Here is a 14,683-nt window from a genome sequence, read left to right on the forward strand (position 1 = left end):
AACCTCCATCTCCTCCTTCGTTTTCTTCAAAAAGAACATATTGCTCCATCGTGTCTACGCTTTCGGTTTCATTTATTTGTTCAGTTGAATAGGCTTCCTGTTTCAAATCCTTATCAGACTCCAAGCTGTTGTTTACTGTCCAGTGTAATAGCGATACCTCTGTAGACAAAGCATCGTACTCATCTTGTAAGTTTCCCAAGAGAACCAGTGCTCTGTCCAATTCTGCTTGGAATTTAGACACTCCAGCCATTTTTGTAATGTAGTATCCTTGTTACCCCTCTAGGGGGATTTAATTCCTTAATCTTCCTTTCAGCTCAAAAACCAAAAGTCCAGTTATTTTGTATCAACCTTATTTTCAACAAGTTATCCCGAATAAACCAGCAAAAACAGCAGAAACAATGTTCTCTTTTTCCAGCTGACAACTAGCTGACTAGCAGCTCACTTGACAGCTGTCAAAATCTTCCATACAACAGGCTTTCTCATCGGACGTTCCCGGGTCTAGGGGGGGGGGGTGTAGTTTCAGCTCCCAAAATTCTTTTTATCCTCCAGAATATCTTCTTATAATGTCCAAACCGTGAGGTCAGGATCTTTGTTAAGAAAAGCAAAAAACAGATTCTCTCGACCTTAGCTGCCCAGTCCTTTGCTTTAAGTTGTTTACAAAGAGGGGGGGGTGGACTTCCTTTTTAGCCCCTTCCCGCTCGTTCCAAATCCAAGATAAGAAATTTTTTAAAGTTCCAATCTCCGTATTACTCACGGGTTGATGTTTTAGGATCCAATCACTCTTAGAAGAAGTTGGCGCTCTCTGTCAATGGCTTGCGGCTTCACTCCGTAGGCGAGGGAGTACTCTCAGCACCACGCCTTACCCTGCCTCCGTTCCGAAGCCTTTAAAGAGGCTCCGTCGCGGATTGGGGGGGCGCAAATGGTGCCCGCCGAGTCTCTGTGTTCACAGGCATCCGCGCCTGTGATTTTAAGGGTCCCCGCTTCGCCGCAGCGGCCAGACCCAGACGCTACGGAGCCGATTCCCTCCGGAGCTCGGAGGGAATCCGCCATTAAACAGTGGCACCAACCCGGAAGTCCTGACTAGTCTTCTTTACCTTAGAAGATATTTCCTTTACAAAGCATTCCTGTTAGAAAGTTGATATGGGTTCAAGAATCTGGGTTTTCCAAAAGACCATACATGTGCAAAGGATTTAGGGGTAGACAACAATTCTTTTTTAGTAGACAACAAATTTAACATGAATCAACACTGATGCAGCAGGAAGAAAGCTTATGCAATTCTAGGCTGCATCTGGTTAAGAACTTTGCTTCAGGATGAGGACAGAAATCGCGCGGTGGCGGGAGGCCCCATTAGCTAAAGTGGTGCTTCAGGTTAAGAACAGTTTCAGGTTAAGAATGGACCTCCGGAACAAATTAAGTACGTAACCATAGGTACCATGTATGTCATATGAGCAAAATTAAAGTTCTATTTCTTCATCTAGTAGGAAATGTAATAGATTGCTTATGTTGCTTAAGAAATGGTTAGAGATGTTGGTGATTTCTTCTCATCTGAAGGATTGATTTCTATCTTTCTATCTTTCTAACATTTCTCCAGGACCCACTCCCACCCTGAACGATAATTGTAGCGGTCACTGCTCACAATCATGTTCAAATAGAGAATATGTGGCTTCATTAGACCGCTGTGATCTACCTGGTTATGTCTTCTGTTGTAGAAAGATAGGTACCGTATTTTTCGCTCTATAACACGCACCCGACCATAACACGCACATAGTTTCTAGAGGAGGAAAGCAAGAAAAAAAATATTCTAAATGAAACAGTGGATGTATGATTTTTGTGGTTCATGCTGTGGCCACAGACATGTGATCTGACGGTGAGTTTGTGGTAGCCCAATGCAAAAATCCTGAGAATCCATGTGGATCCATGCTTTGTAACCACGTTTTTGCACCACTCCGGCCCCAGGCAACAGTGGGTGCGTTATTTTTTTGGTGCAAGCTGTAGCCATGGACATGCTATGTGATCTGATGGTGAATTTGGGGTGACCCAGTGCAAAAATCCTGAGGATCCATGTGGATCCGTGCTTTGTAACCACGTTTTAAGTGGGGAGGGAAGGAAAAGCACTCAAGGGACAAGGAACACGCGTGGGGTGGGTGGAGAAGGATGCTGTTAATAATGCAGAAGAGGGGTATAAGAGGAGAAGCAAGCAGGCTCTGCTTCTCTCCTCCTCCCCGGCTCACTGAAAAACTTTGCTGCTATTTAGCCAGCTGAGTGGGGAGGAGAGAGGGACAGAGAGCCTGCTTGCTTTAAAGGAGCCAACCGGACAGGAGCCGCTTACACAAGTGTAAGCGGCTCCTCTCCTCTCCCGCTTTGCTCCTTTAAAGCAAGCAGGCTCTCTGTTCCTCTCTCCTCCTCACTCAGCGGCTCTTCTCTCGCTTTGCTGTTTCAAAGCGAGCCACGGAGGAGGGAAGGAATGGGAACCATGGATCCTCTGCTCACGACTGCAGCAGATCCCCCCACCATCCGTAGGCATTTGCTCCATAACATGCACAGACATTTCCCCTTACTTTCTAGGAGGAAAAAAGTGAGTGTTATGGTGCAAAAAATATGGTAATTGTTGGGAATATGAGATGAGATACCCACTTTGTGGAAGTTGACCCCAGTTTCAGTCACCACACAGAGGCAGCATAAGTTTACTGCTGCAGGAGATAGGGCTTCAGTAATCAGTTCAGTTGATAACCAGACAGAAAGAAAAGGATGCTGTGATTACTAAGAGCTTGGAAGAATATCCTTAGGAGACACTTTCCTTCCTCCTGAAAACTTCTCTGCTGCCTGTCTCTGGGCATATCACTATTCCCTTAGGAAATATAAACAGAGGATACTTTCATTCTCTTTCTGCAATATTTTTCAGTCAAGATGACTCATGTGGCTCTAGCATTCATCTATGAAGACCTAAGACTTATGATGATAGACTTATGATGCTTTTGATGCTGATTACTGCCCTGGACAAAATGTGAAGGTCCCTCAAACCACAGGACTGTAGTAAAATAATAAATATATAACTACCCCATTTGAGTGTCCTTTGCTGCTCTACCTTGTTCGAAATATTAGCTCATTTGATGGTACAGTAGTACTTTGGTTCTCGAATACCTTGGTACTCAAACAACTTGGAACCCAAGCACTGCAAACCCGGAAGTAAGTGTTCCGGTTTGTGAACTTTTCCGATTTTTATGTACACTCTAGGAATGTTGTATTTGACTGCTCTGTGTTTCACATCCCACAGTTTTTAACAGTCTGGAATGGATTAATCCATTTTGCATTACTTTCTATGGGAAAGCGTGCCTTGGTTTTGGAACGCTTTGGTTTTTGAAATGACTTCTGGAACGGATTAAGTTTGAGAACCAAGGTACCACTGTATGTCATTTGTGCAAGATTAAAGTTGTATTCATTTAGTGGAAAATGTAATGGACTGCTTTCACTGAATAGGAGATTCTTAGAAATGTTGATGATGTCTTCTCATCTGCGGGATTGATTTCTATCGTCACAATATTTCTCCAGGACCTATCATAAATGATTATTGTAAAGGTAGCTGCAAACCAAGTTGTTCAAGTACAGAATATGTGGCTTCAACAGCCTTCTGCCATCATCCTGCCATGGTCTACTGCTGTGCAAAGAAAGGTAACATGCTAATTTTTTGTTATGGGCCTCAATTATTATGATTTGGAAAAGAGGTTAAAGATAATAAACAGTAGTATTCAAAGCAAGAGGAAGAACAAATAGGGAGCAGGTGCTGTGTGGGGGAGAAGATAAAGAGATGCTATTGGGTGACAGAGAAAAAGTGCTACTGCTCAGCATCTAATTTGCCTCTGTCTTCACCCATAAGGACAACAGTGTACAACGTGGTGATAATAGAATGAATGATGCAGCGAGGATGCTGCAGCCCAAGAGAGGAAAGGAGGTGGTAAGGGAACTCCTAGCTTCTCTGAATGAATTCAAATCTTCAGGGCCTTATGATCTGCACCCAAACATACTAAATGAAATTGCAGATGGAATCTCACTGCCTCTGTATATAATATATGGGAATCCTTGGAGAACAGGTGGTGTCCGTGCAGATGAGAAGTGGACAAACTTTGTCGCCATCTTCGAAAAGTGAAAAAAGTGGACCCAGGCACATTGCAAGAAATGAGATTCTGACTAAACATAGGAAAGAATTCATGATAAGAGCTGTTTCAAAGCTGAACATACTGCTTGGGAAAGTGCTGGACTTTGCTTTCATTGGTGATTTAGAAACAGAGGTTAGATGGCCATCTTTCAGGGATTATTTAGTGGTGCATTGCAGGGGTTGGAGTCCCTTAACCCACAAGCCCCACCCAGAATCAAAGGTCAAGAATGATGGAAACTGTAAGTGAACAACATCTGGAATGAAGGAGGTTTGCCAGGCCTGCAGTGAAGAATGACATATTCATTCAGATATACTCATGGATTTAGTTCATAAAAGAAATGTCTCAACGGGCTCTTTGATAATGTGATTCCTCCACCCTCCCTCTGAAAAACATAGCCTTACTTTTTGGGAAGGAATTCTTTGCAAATGGTTCAGAATGTCTTTTAATGAATTTGCAACTTTAAGAAAAGGACAACTAAGTTGTATTCAGAGCAGAGTCATTAACATTAAAATTAATGAACTTAAATTAGTCATTTGAATTAATTTTAGTGGGTTTATCTGCAGTATGACTAACTTTGTGTACTAACCCTAGAAAAAGAATCTGGAAAATAATCTGTGGGCATCTGACTAGTCTTCTTTACCTTAGAAGATATTTCCTTTACAAAGCATTCCTGTTAGAAAGCTGATATGGGTTCAAGAATCTGGGTTTTCCAAAAGACCATACAGTTATTTTATTTAATTATTCTTTCTTCCTGAATGTGGTCTATTGCACGAGATTTAACATGTTCTCTTTTCTTCAACAGGGGCAAAGTAGCAGATCATAAAATGGTGTAAATTCTGAAATTGCACCTGTGCCTTTGTAAAGGAAAAACTATGTCATTTGTCCAGTATTAAAAAAATCTATTTCTTTGAAATGTAATGGGCTGCTTTCTCTGTATATGAAATGCTTCGAGATGTTGATGATCTCTTATCTGAGGGATTGATTTCTTTATAGCTAATATTTCTCCAGGATCTACTCACACCCAGAAGAAAGAATGTAAAGGTCGCTGCAAGCCACGTTGTTCAAGAGATGAATATGAGGGTTTTGGAATGACTTGCCATAATATTGAGCATGCGTACTGCTGCAAATGGACAGGTAACATCCCTAATTTTTGCTATGGAACACAACTATTTTGATGGGATTTTGGGCTGAGGTGCTCAGAGGGTGAGACATTTTCATTACTGTGAAGCAGAGTGGGAGAACGAGAAATTAGCTTTGACAAAGCAATTCTATTTCAAACATTTCCAGTTGCAATAGAGCAACACCTTAGTTAAGTATTCATTCTTTCATTCTTTATGGATTTCAACACAAGAAGCGTTTTATGGAAGAGAGATGATACCGTATTGGCCCAATAATAAGCCACACTTCCCCCCCAAATTCTGATCTGGAAAAGTGCAGCTTATAATTATAATTAAGTGCAGCTTATAATTGTGACCTTATGGAAAAGAGGTTAAAGATAATAAACAATAGTATTCAAAGCAAGAGGAAGAACAAATAAGGAGCAGGTGCTGTGTCTGGGACAAGACAAAAAGATGCTATTGGGTGACAGAGAAAAAGTGCTACTGCTCAGCACATATAACTATAAGGCATTGTGGTAATCTAATCTTAAAGTGGTCAGAGCATAGACAACAGATGTTAGTCTATCTGTATAGAGATGGGTTGCAGCTGGGCCACCAGCTGAGGCTGATGGAAGGACCTCTCCACCACTGAGGCCACCAGAGCCTCAAATGACAGTAAAGGACCCAGAAGTAGCCCCTGAGCTGCGTACCCACTCCTTCAGAGGGAGGGTAACTCCATGAAGAGAAGGCAATCTCCCACCCACTAAGAGTACCTCCGTCTTACCTGCATTGAGCTTTCGTTTCTTGCCTCTCATCCAGTCCATTACCGAGTCAATACAATGGTCCATCACTTCCAGTGGCACACTTGCAGATCAAAAAAAATTTTTTTCCCTTCCAGTAGCACCTTAAAGACCAACTAAGTTAGTTCTTGGTATGAGCTTTCGTGTGCATGCACACTTCTTCAGTGTGTATCTGAAGAAGTGTGCATGCACACGAAAGCTCATACCAAGAACTAACTTAGTTGGTCTTTAAGGTGCTACTGGAAGGGAAAAAAATTTTTTTTGTTTTGACTATGGCAGACCAACACGGCTACCTATCTGACACTTGCAGATGTAAAGGAGAAGTAGAGCTGTGTGTCACCAGCATCAGCGACCCGGACTTCAAAAGCCAGGGCATGCTATTAGCAGAGTGTACTGTGCACACAGAAGTAGGCGTGAGGTGTGTAAAGTCATGCTACACTACAGATTTATTAAACATAAATCAGAACAAAGAAACATGTCGTCTCTCTCTCATGTCGTCTCAGAGAGAAAAGCAAAAGCTATACACAAACGGAAGTTCCCAGCATACTGTGCTGGAATGTAAACAGACATGTGACACGCAACAATCTCATGCCTGTTCATTAAGGTGGAATGGAAATGTCAATAGACAGAGCATAGACAACAGAAATTAAGCTATCCATATAGAGATGGGTTGCAGCTGGGCCACCAGCTGAGGCTGATGGGAGGCTCTCTCCATCACTGAGGCCACCTGAGCCTCAAATGACAGTAAAGGACCAGAAGTAGCCCCCTGAGGGATTGATTTCTATCTTCACAATATTTCTCCAGGACACATCGCAAATGATGATTGTAAAGGTAGCTGCAAACCAAGTTGTCCAAGTACAGAACAAGTAGCCCATTTGTTCCTTTCCTTGTGGGTGCCACGGCAACCTTCAGCAATGATCCATAAATAAGTGGAAACTTTTGATTATATATTTGAGTCTCCTGGAGAGTGGAGCAGAACCAGTGTTCAACCACACAGGTCCTATTCCATTATTTGTTTCCTTCTTCATACTGCTACATCTGCCATGGGAAGGCCAGCTATTCCCAGCACTGCAGTTTGCTGTAAAAGACCCAACTGATCAGTTTGGGGTACCGTATTTTTCACTCTATAGGACACACCCGACCATAGGATGCACCTTGTTTTAGAGGGGGAGAACAAGAAAAAAAAATTCTCCCCCTCTCTGCTCAGCACCCCTTCAGCGAAGCAGCAGGAGAAACGGAGCCCCTTCCATTTCTCCTCCCGCCTCGCTGAAGGGGCGCTGCGCAGCTCTCCCTCTCTGCTGAAGCCAGGAGAGTCTTGCTATCAGGGATAGTCGCCTGAAGCCTTTGGAGCACAGCAGGACCTCGCGCTGTGCTCCTAAGGCTTCGGGTTCCTTTCGCTGAAGCAGGAGAGTCTTGCACTTCAGAGGCTTCGCGTTGCTATCACTGAAGCCAAGGAGCCTGCATTCGCTCCATAGGATGCACACACGTTTCCCCTTAATTTTTGGAGGGGAAAAAGTGTGTCCTATAGAGTGAAAAAATGGTATTTGGGTTTCAAAATGTCCATGATTCTATGAGGAACATGTTGTTGTTTAGTCGTTTAGTCGTTTCCGACTCTTCGTGACCCCATGGACCAGAGCACGCCAGGCACACCTGTCTTCCACTTCCTCCCGCAGTTTGGTCAGACTCATGAGGAACATAAGAAGAGCCAATGGCCTACCCAGTCCAGCATCCATAAATGTTTTGGGTTTTTTTTAAGCATCTACATGAAAGCATTGAGTGGGGTTATCCAGAGTTGCTGAAGGGCCGGCTGCTCTTGTGCTCCTCATCGGATTGGCCAAAGCGAGAACAGGATGCTGGACTTGATGGGCCATTGGCTCTTCTTATGTTCCTCATAGAATAATGGAGTTGGAAGGGACCCAACGGGCCTTCAAGTCCACCCCCCCCCACCGAGGCAGGAATCTCAGCTAAAACACCCAGGACATCATCCTGGACATTCTGAAACTCAATACCCCAAACTGACCAGTTGGGTCTTTAGAGCAAATGTAGCAGTATGAAGGAAACAAATAATGGAATAGGATGAGACCTGTGTGGTTGAACACTGGTTCGGCGCCAGTCTCCAAGAGACTCACAGATATAATCAAAAGTTTCCCCTTATTTATGGATCATTGATGAAGGATGTTGTGGCACCCACAAGGAAAAGAATGAACAGGCTACTTGTTCTCAACAGCCCATCTCAATGGCTAGACAATATGTACCTTTCTGATGACTTCATTTTTCCCTGAAAAAGCAAAGGAGAAGTAATAATAAATAAGAATAAGAATATTTATACCCTGCCCTCCCCGGCCAAAGCCAGACTCAGGGCAGCTAACACCAATAAAATTACAATAAAAACATAATAGAAAAAAATAAACATTTATTCAAAAGATACAATACATTCTTGTCCACTGCCACAATATCACGGAATGATCAGTCCAATCTTCGATCCCACAACACTGTCATGTTGGCTTGCCAAATATCCTCAATAGGAATCCAACTACTGATCTCGTGGTGTAGACAGTTTCCATCAATATATCCCCTCAACAGACATCTCTGTGATTGTGATGGCATTAAAACATCCTGCTCTTCAGTAAAAGAGAAAAAGAGAGACCTGATTTCATGTAGGTGTTAAACAGCATGGGGATAACACGGAATGCTAAAGAGCCCCACATTGAAGGTTCCATGGGGCTGCAAGCATCACCCTTGGGAAACCACCACAAAGCAGTACCAACAACCCCTAACTTGGACAGCCGCTCCAGAAAAAAATGGGGTGATGACTTTGACAACTTTAAAGTTTTGGGAAGGAATATCTAAGTTAATTATATAAAATTTTATTTTAATTAATATGCAAAATGATGATGCAACTTTAAGAAAAGGACAACTAAGTTATACTCAGAGTGGAGTATTAAAATTCATGGGCTTCAGTTAGTCAAGCCAATTTTTACCAGTGGTTTTAACCAGACTTGGACTAACTTTGGGTACTAACCCTTGAGAATGAATGCATAGATCAAATGGCAAGATGGGAAGCTAATCGTTCTTTATCTTTCAAGATATATGCTTTCCAAAGCATTCCAGTTAGAAATATATGCTCAAGAATTCTGGCTTTTCTAATTTGCTCATGTAATATATGTTTTCCTGAGTGTGGAATATTGCATGAGATTTAGCATATCTTGTTCTCTTCTCTTTGATAGGGGAAGAATAGCAGATTATGGAAGACTGTAACAGGAAATTCCTAAGTCGCACCTGTGTCTTCGTAAAGAATGGAGCCCTATTTCCATTGCTATTCTGAAGCATTTGATATATGAACAATCTTCCAGATGTTACTTTTGGTTACCAAGAGTCTTTCCAGGAATTAACTATCTCATTCCTTTCTGCTCCTAATAAAACCAAACCTGTTCTGCAGACCAAGTCCTTTGTCATCTTTTTCTGTGCAAACTGGGAGGCAAAGTTATCTTCTTTATTTCATTGTTATATGGTGGAATTAAAAACTTCTCTGGTTTTCTTTGGCTTCAAAGGAAGGGAACTCAGCTTGAAAGGGCAAGGTCTGGTGTGTGTTTGTATTTACTAGTCTCCTGTGACTCTCCTGCTTCCTCCTTCACTTCAAACTGAGCTGGCACACAATGCCAGGTGCAAAAGGCTCCATCTTCCCCAGTCTCCTAGACACATATGCAGATTTCTCCCTGCCCTGTCATCAGAGGGATAATATAATGAGCAGCTGTAGAAGCTCAAAATTGTCCCAAACAAGCAGAACAGCCTCAATAAAAATGTTAATAAGTATAATAATATGCTGTTTAGATTTCAGGTGTTGTCAATTTTATTTGCAGCAAATGTTCTTGGAAAGCCCCCAGATTCCACAATTTAGGAATATAATGAATGATTCAATTGTCCAGGGAATTCTCACCCGTTGCTGTTGTCTATGGTCCTGTCTTATGAACAGGATAACAGCATTGAAGGTGCTACATTATACTTGAAACAGGAAGTTTCCTCTTCTCCTCCTTGGGTCCAATGAGGTTTTTTTTAAGGTTTCATATATATTTTTTTAAAATGTTTTAAAAATGTTTTTAAAAATTTCTTTTGTATTTTTTGTATGTGGGGGGTGGGGGTGGGATGGATGTTTGGTTGGGCTTGGGGAATTTTTTTGATTTTGATGTTTTTGTAATTTTTACAGTTTTTTTGTTTGTATTGCTTTATTGGTTTTGTTTGTTTGTTTAAGGTGTTATTTTGTTCTTAAGGGGAGGGGTCAGGGCTGCCAGGGAGTGGGCCCCAGCCCACAAAATGGCTGGGGCATGTCCCGCAGGGGGGATGCACTGGGGCAACTGATCTCAGTGATCACGGGTAGGAGGAGGAGTTACGCTAAGACTAGACCATGTCATTACAGAGGGGGCAGGTTTAGTCGTTGTCTGAGGACTATTCCTGCCTCCGGGTCTGGTCTTGACCGGATGGATACTAGAATCAGCAAGGGATACCCACATGACCTGCAGGTGCTGCTGTGCAATGCCAGGTCACTGATTCATAAGACCACTGCCATCCATGACTTGATCATGGATGGAGGACTTGACCTGGCATGTGTAACAGAGACTTGGTTGGATGAAGCAGATGGGCCTGTCCTTGCCGCTGCTTGTCCACCAGGTTTCTCTTACGCACAGCAACCCAGGTCATGTGGGTGGGGAGGGGGGGTTGCAGTGATTTTTAGGAAGTCATTAGTTTGCACCAGACGTCCTATTGGGAAGACCCAGTTTTCCGAGTGCATGTTCTAGAAGTTGGGCAATAGGGGCAGTACAGGATTCCTTTTGGTGTACCGACCTCCCCGCTGCACCAAGGATTCCCTGCCCGAGCTGCTGCAGGTCGTGGCAGATGTTCTCCTGGAGACAACTAGCTTGGTCGTCCTAGGGGATTTTAACATCCATGCCGACACGACCTTACAAGGGGCCGCTCGGGACTTCGTGGAAAGCATGGCCTCCATGGGGCTGTCCCTGAATAAGTCTGGCCCAACCCATAGCCGCGGACATGCCTTGGACCTGGTGTTTACTTCTATGGATGTTGGTGATCTGACACTAAGTAAAAGCGAAACGAAAGAAGTGCCATGGTCAGATCACTTCCTGGTGCAACTGGACTTCTCTGTGACCCATCCCCTCTGCAGGGAGGCGGGACCAATTCGGATGGTCCGCCCGCGCCACTTAATGGATCCAAATGGTTTCCAGAGAGTGGTAGGGGATGCTTTATCCCATGTTGATGGCCTTTCAGCTGATTCCCTGGTGGCCCGCTGGAATGTGGAGTTAACCAGGGCTATTGACTGTTTGGCTCCGAAGCGCCCTCTCCGATTGCATGGAGCCCGGACAGCCCCGTGGTTTTCCACGGATCTGAGGGCAATGAAACAATCGTTGAGACGGCTAGAGTGTCGGTGGCGGATAACTCATTCCGAATCTGACCGGACACGTCGAGCCTACCAAGTGGCGATAGCGACGGCGAAGAATTTCTTCACCGCCTCTATTGCATCTGCAGAAAACAGCAGCAGGAGACTTTTTCAGGTGGTTCACAATTTAGCGGAACCACCTGCAACATCGGGGCCCAGTACGGGCCACATGTTCTCCTGCAATGATTTTGCAAAGTTTTTTGCAGATAAAATCGCTCAGATTCGGGAAGAAGTAGACTCCACCGTGGGAGCAGGGCCAGGGCGGTAGAGTGCTAGAGTTTTGTCTAGTCAAGTTGAGTGGGATCAATTCCAATCTGTTACCTCTGAGGATGTGGACAGGCTGCTTGGACGAGTGAAACCAACCACCTGTCTCCTGGATCCTTGCCCATCCTGGCTTATAAAAGCTAGCCGGGAAGGACTGGGCGATGGGCTTCGTGGGGTGGTGAATGCTTCCCTCCGTGAGGGAGCCTTCCCAGACCCGCTGAAAGAGGCGGTTATTAAACCGCTTCTTAAAAAACCATCTTTAGATGCGGCCACAATGGCCAACTATCGCCCAGTCTCAAATCTTCCATTCTTGGGCAAGGTGATTGAGCGAGCGGTTGCTGAACAACTCCAGGCACGCCTGGAAGAAGCGGACCATTTGGATCCCTTCCAGTCGGGATTCAGGTCTCATCATGGGACTGAAACTGCCTTGCTCGCACTGGTTGATGATCTCCGGCGGGCTAGGGACAAAGGTGAGAGTTGTTTCCTAGTTCTGCTGGATCTCTCAGCGGCGTTTGATACCATCGACCATAACATCCTTCTGGACCATCTTGAGGGGCTGGGAGCTGGGGGCACTGTCATACAGTGGTTCCGCTCCTTCCTCCTGGGCCGTGTTCAGAAAGTGGTGGTGGGGGATGAGTGTTCAGACCCCTGGGCTCTCACTTGTGGGGTGCCTCAGGGTTCTGTCCTCTCCCCCATGCTTTTCAACATTTACATGCAGCCGCTGGGAGAGATCATCAAGAGGTTTGGGCTGGGTGTTCATCAGTATGCGGATGATACCCAGCTCTACCTCTCTTTTAAATCAGAACCAGTGAAGGCGGTGAAGGTCCTGTGTGAGTGTCTGGAGGCGGTTGGAGGATGGATGGCAGCTAACAGATTGAGGTTGAATCCTGACAAGACAGAAGTACTGTTTTTGGGGGACAGGAGGCGAGCAGGTGTGGAGGATTCCCTGGTCCTGAATGGGGTAACTGTGCCCCTGAAGGACCAGGTGCGCAGCCTGGGAGTCATTTTGGACTCACAGCTGTCCATGGAGGCACAGGTCAAATCTGTGTCCAGGGCAGCTGTTTACCAGCTCCATCTGGTACGTAGGCTGAGACCCTATCTGCCTGCGGACTGTCTCGCCAGAGTGGTGCATGCTCTGGTTATCTCCCGCTTGGACTACTGCAATGCACTCTACGTGGGGCTACCTTTGAAGGTGATTCGGAAACTACAACTAATCCAGAATGCGGCAGCTAGACTGGTGACTGGGGGCGGCCGCCGAGACCATATAACACCGGTCTTGAAAGACCTACATTGGCTCCCAGTACGTTTCCGAGCACAATTCAAAGTGTTGGTGCTGACCTTTAAAGCCCTAAACGGCCTCGGTCCAGTATACCTGAAGGAGCGTCTCCACCCCCATCGTTCTGCCCGGATGCTGAGGTCCAGCGCCGAGGGCCTTCTGGCGGTTCCCTCATTGTGAGAAGCAAAGCTACAGGGAACCAGGCAGAGGGCCTTCTCGGTAGTGGTGCCCGCCCTGTGGAACGCCCTTCCAGCAGATGTCAAAGCGATAAACAACTACCTGACATTCAGAAGACATCTTAGGGCAGCCCTGTTTAGGGAAGTTTTTAACGTGTGATATTTTACTGTATTTTTGGTTTCTGTGGAAGCCACCCAGAGTGGCTGGGGAGGCCCAGCCAGATGGGGGGGGTATAAATAATAAATTATTATTATTATTATTATTATTATTATTATTATTATTATTATTATTATTTCTTATGTTTTTCTCTGTCGGTGCTTTCTTTGTTTTGTGCACACTGACCTTCAGAACATGTTTTTTTGGGTGGGACTGAGCAAGCAAGAAGGAAGAAAATATCTGCTTCTTTTCAGATGTTCCTGGGTTTCTCCCTCCCTCTCACAGGGATACTGTGTATGTCCTACACTTGATGACATGCATGTTGGCACGTGTGGGGCAGGCAATGTTGTGTCTGGGTTTGGCATGGCGCTATTCTCAGCTAATTGTCAGAGATTCAAAGTGCAGTGCAGCTACCATATTTTTCGCTCTATAGGACGCACTTTTCCCCCTCCAAAAATGAAGGGGAAATGTGTGTGCGTCCTATGGAGCGAATGCAGGCTTTCGCTGAAGCCTGGAGAGCAAGAGGGGTTGGTGCGCACTGACCCCTCTCACTCTCCAGGCTTCAGGCAGCTCTCTGCAAGCCTTCAGAGCGCTCCGAAGGCTTGCGGACAGCAGCCTGCAGCCTGAAGCCCAGCGAGCGCTGCACCAACTCCGGCTGCGCCAACTCCGGCTGCGCTCACCGGGCTTCAGGCAGCCATCCGCAAGCCTTCTGAGCACGGCGGGAGTTCCTGCTGCACTCAGAAGGCTTGAGGATAGCTGCCTGTTCTGGGGGCTGGGGTCGGGGGAAGCTCGGGCTTCCCCGCCCCCCGCCCCGCAAGCTCCAGGAGCGGTGGCGAGGTTGCGCGCAATCTTGCCGCCGCTCCTGGACGGGGGGGGGGGCGATAATTTTTTGTTTCTTTATTTCCCCCCCTTAAAACTAGGTGCGCCCTATGTTCCGGTGCGCCCTATGGAGTGAAAAATACGGTACCTCTCAAAGCACAGATGCTCAGTTTCAAAGGGCAGTTGGGGACCAGCTGCTCCAGGGATTCTTCATTGGGGCTCCCAAGTGCAGCTGAAGGGATCTGGAGGGATTAAGTTGTTTGCAAAGCACCTGAGGAGGAACTTTGAATCCAAATTGCTTTCCCTGCAGAGGTGCAGATGATCCTTAAATGCAAGTAGCAATAAGGAGATTGTTCTTTCTGTGTAAGCATTTAGGAAGCTGCCTTTTGCTGGTGTAGTATTCTTGACTATAACTCCGAACTGCTCCCTTACATCTCAGTTTTTCAAGTCGTCTGCTCTCTGATCCTTTCAGCTGCAGATTCCACTCTTCA

General features: G+C 45.4%; 1 long non-coding RNA gene across 1 annotated transcript; it reads left to right on the forward strand.

The window, feature by feature from the left end:
• Positions 1–1,595: 1,595 nt before the first annotated feature.
• On the forward strand, positions 1,596–9,441 carry LOC310758889. The gene is made up of 4 exons (XR_014546059.1): positions 1,596–1,717; positions 3,550–3,669; positions 5,148–5,288; positions 9,279–9,441. It is a non-coding gene; the product is annotated as an uncharacterized lncRNA (long non-coding RNA).
• The last annotated feature ends 5,242 nt before the right edge of the window (positions 9,442–14,683 follow it).

This window comes from Podarcis filfolensis, assembly GCF_964270895.1.
Source record: "Podarcis filfolensis genome assembly, chromosome: 3".
Lineage (NCBI taxonomy): Eukaryota > Metazoa > Chordata > Lepidosauria > Squamata > Lacertidae > Podarcis > Podarcis filfolensis.